Genomic DNA, 4,371 nt, shown 5'->3' with positions numbered 1-4,371 from the left:
GAGCTTCATGAAAGATTTTCAGGACATATGGCTCAGCAGACCCATCACATGAACATGATTTCTGGGTCAGCCAGTGGGAACAGGAACAATGAAGCACAGATTCTTCGGGGAGCTGAAACAGATGTTGATCAAAATGGGCTTACTCACCCCTCTGTTGAAGTTCCCTATATGAAAACTCAGAAATAGTAACAAACATATTTGAAACGATGTTTGACAGGAAGCTCAAGTGCAAGTTCAGCAACTATGCCAGCAAAGGAGCAGTATGGATTATTGACCATGTTAAAATCTACACTGGTGAGAAACCTCCTAAATGTCACTTATTTCTGTGTGCATCTGCTTATAAGCACCATGTGGAAGCTCATATGCATTCCCAGACTGGAGGGGGAAAAATTAAATATGTGCCTTCTGCTATAGTATTTTGTATAACTTGTCTCATCATCAATGATGCATATATAAAATGGTAAAAATTATAAAGCAACTAGGTATTCCTGAGCAGTAAGAAAATGTGAATCATTTTACAGAAGAAACCAAGTAACCTAGGGTATAACAGAAAAGCACTAGTCAACTTAAATTCACCTTCCGTGGTGCTTTCAAAACTTAATGAATTAATGAATTCACTCATGAAATCCCAAATATTCTGACTAATTCCCAAGAAAGTATGCCCAAAGCCATCTACACTGATGGTTTACCAAGGGACTCCCAAGAACCCATGATTGACAACCCTTTAAAACAGCTCTTCATAAATGTCCAGGTTATCATCTGCAAAGGAAAATGCCTCATTCCCTGATGAAGTTTCTTGTCCTGATGAAAAGCCTTTCATGATTTAGTTCTCTGCACTAGTAATAGTTTCTACCATGTCAGCAAGCATTCCTCAAAGTTTCTCTCCCTTTGCCATCACACAGTCCCATGACAGGACGGACTGAACAGTGAACCAAGTGCTTACGTAAGTACTGCTAGCATGAGGAGTTTCCAGCCCAGCCCCCCAGCTCTAATCCTGAAGGTGCAGAATGAAAAGACCCGGCATCACTGTCAGCACTGTGACATGTACTTTGCAGACAATATCCTGTACACTAAGGCATGGTGCTGGTGAAGCAGTGGTTAAGGACTCAGCTGCTAACTAAAAGGTCTGAGGTTTGAAACCACCAGCTGCTCCAAGGGAGAAAGATGTGGTCGTTTGCTTCCTTAAAAATTATAGCCTTGGGAGCCCTATGGGACAGTTCTACTCTTTCCTATCAGGTAGCTATGAAATAACTCAGTAGTCTTTACATATATGTATGTGTGTGTATCCTTTACACTACCCAGATAAGATGTCCTGGATATTAAAAGCCTTTCAGTGTAGCACATATGGATGCAAATGTGAAAACAGGTGTTTTTGCTTATCATTTTGCCAAAGGTCAACAACACCAACAGTAGCTGAAAACAATAACATCATGCTTTATTTATTACTTTATGTTTTATGGGATTTATTTTTTGTCATCTCTAATAAGATGTCTGTTAATTCAAACTTTACACATTCTATTTATAAAATAATAATTTGAAAATGTTGGCTAGGGTCTAGAACAGTGAGATTGGTGTCTGGTTTTGTTTTGTTTTCCCCTTGTTTAGACATTTTAGAATTGGAGTCCAGCCATACAGATGTCCATCTAAGTTTCCTACATTTATGTCCCGTAATATGAATTACTTATTAATTACTGGTGAATTAGATAGTATGCCCCTACTAGGCATAGTCTATGTAACTCACACCAAATGACTGGGTAGGTTCATGCAAATGTAAGGTGCTTATGGCTCATGACGGGGATTAGATAGCTTGCTAACAATGTAAATAAAGGTTATGACACCCGCTGGGGGGGCATGACCATGCAAATAGGTATGTGGAACCACAACAGGGGTAATAATCAGTTTTATTGTTTCACTAGGCTTAAAATGAGCTATCCCAGAGGGAAAGGGAAATCTCACTGCTATCAAGAAAGAAAAGCCAAGAGTAGAATATGTCCTTTGGACTTGAGATCTCTGCTGAACCTCCTCAAGAGAAGAGACAGAGAGATATGACTTAGGAGACGATGAAGCAGTAGCAGAAAAATAACAGCAATCGGGGCAGCAGAGTCAGGAGACTAACATGAGAGAGGGTGATCTGTCTCATAAAGCAGGCTTCTGGCTGTAGAGGCAAATGATTCCAAGGTTGGTAGATAAGACGGCAGGCTGCTGACAACTCCTAGAGCAGGCAAGATGGCTGGCCAATAGCTCAAATCCAAAGAACCAGAGTGCAGGCGTTGCATCAGATGCAGGATCCAGACACCATAAAAAGTGGTTTGTAGGGAAGTAAAACTCAGAGGGTGAGATGGCTTACACAATTAGAAGAGTGTAATCATTTTCACTGAGGTGTACATGTGGAAACTGTACACAACACTCTCCAATTGATAACATACACCATTCAACAAAGATAAAGGAAATAAGCTGTACCTCTATTCTAATAGATAAGGGAAAAGTATTTAATATAATTCACTATATGCCCATGACTAAACTGAAATATAAGCAAGCTGGTAACTGGAGGAAAGCTAATTACCAAGACTACTTAATAAACACTCACATCAAATGCTAGAATTAGTTGAGAAACTATGCTTTTTTTCTTAAGATTGATTTGTTTGATTTCTATTTTTCTTTTTTCCAATTAATACATAAATCTTTATAAACATCATAAATCCATCACAAAACGAAGTGGGGAGTGAATGAAAAGCTCACTTGAAATGTGTTTATGTTCTGCTGGTGTTGGAAGATTGTAAGAATTGTGAGGGTTTAGCTGTGGGGACAGAAAAATGACTGACTTACAATAATCTCAGTATCTCAGAAGGGGAGCAGCCTGCTGATTGTAATACACCCTTTGTGAATGGAACAACTCGTACGCATGCAGCAATACCTGTCCACATGAGACTCCGTAGTAATCATGTGAACTTTAAGGCACACTTTTTATTTTTTAAAATCAAGGAACTTTGATCCTTGATTTAATATTAATCTATGTGTGCTTAAAACTGATTAATGGGAAAAATTAAACACAAAAGATTAGTAAAATTAAAGCACATCAAAGGCAGTTCTATTCTGCACACATGGGGGTGTCATAAATTGGAACTGGCATGATAGCACCTTACGACGACATGTATATAATATAAAACCAATATGCACAGGTTGGGAGGTATTTTTTTAAGGTACACCAAAGGATAAGACACCTTTCTTCCATGAAAATAAATGTAGCAGGAAAATACTTAGGCTAAATCATTCACCTATTTTCCTGGTATATTGTTGAATGCTTGAGTGATGACAGATATTAAAAGGTTCCTTTGATCAGAGACTTTTGGTGACTTGTCACAAAGGGAACAGCTTGTCTTTCACACCTGCCTCTCACAAGCTTGACTGCCCTGGATGATTTACTCCTCCTCCCAGATACCATTTGTGTAAAGCTCTAAGTGAGTCAGAGTAGCACTTCCTTGAGCACAGGAGAACATCACTACTGAAATACTGATTGGAGTAGAACTCTGCGCCCGAGGGCTTTCAGCGGCTGATCTTCCAGTAGATCGCCTGACTTTTGTCCTTGAGGGTACCTCTGGGTGGACTTGCACCTCCAAACTTTTGGTTAGCAGGCTACACAGAGAAACACTGAACAATCATTAGAAATCCAAGAATGCATTTGCCACATGGTCTGAATCCATTTACACTCATTACCAATTGTATCACTGAAGATTTGAAGAGAGGTCACTCTTTGAGGCTGCAATGCCAACAGTAGGCAGGCTGATATTTGACAGGACTTGAGATTGGGAGTGAAGCACATTTGCTATGGATCCAAATCCCTGGACATATAACTCAACCAATCTGAGTCTCAGTTTTCTTTTGTCTTTAATAGGTATAGTAATGGCCTGGTGGCTCTACAGGGTAAACCATGGACAGATAATCTCAATGTTAATGGTTCTCTCAAAGAGAAAAATAAGGTAGTCACTCAAGTAAAGATTTACGGTCTTGGAACTTTTACTGGGCCCATATAAATTGGAATCAGTGGATAACTGTGGGCTTAAGTTTTATAGTAATGCTATTTGCTTATGTCATAGCACAAATGGCACTTAGCTACTGTCAGGGGAAAGGCCAGCCCCTAAGACATCACCACAGGTCCGGTAGGTGCAATTGTATAGCAATGATAAGTAAAGATTATAGTGAAGTCATAGAGAGTATGAGTGATAGAAGAGAGATTGAAATAATGGAGTCAGACACATTTCATGGTAGCATGCTCACCTCAGCCTCACTTGGTGGTTCATGTGGAGGGAGAGAGGAAGGAGGACAAGGGGAAAGGGAACAGGGGAGCGTGGACGGGGGAGAGGAAGGGGAAGC

General features: G+C 39.9%; 1 pseudogene; it reads left to right on the top strand.

Annotated features, from left to right (window-relative positions):
• The first annotated feature begins 27 nt into the window (after positions 1-27).
• On the top strand, positions 28-1,413 carry LOC101642200 (annotated as a pseudogene).
• The last annotated feature ends 2,958 nt before the right edge of the window (positions 1,414-4,371 follow it).

This window comes from Echinops telfairi, unplaced genomic scaffold (genome assembly GCF_000313985.2).
Source record: "Echinops telfairi isolate 266 unplaced genomic scaffold, ASM31398v2 ScPeMD7_27;HRSCAF=92, whole genome shotgun sequence".
Classification (NCBI taxonomy): Eukaryota; Metazoa; Chordata; class Mammalia; order Afrosoricida; family Tenrecidae; genus Echinops; species Echinops telfairi.
The sequence above is the reverse complement of the archived record's forward strand: the minus strand, read 5'-3'. Positions and strand labels throughout refer to the sequence as shown.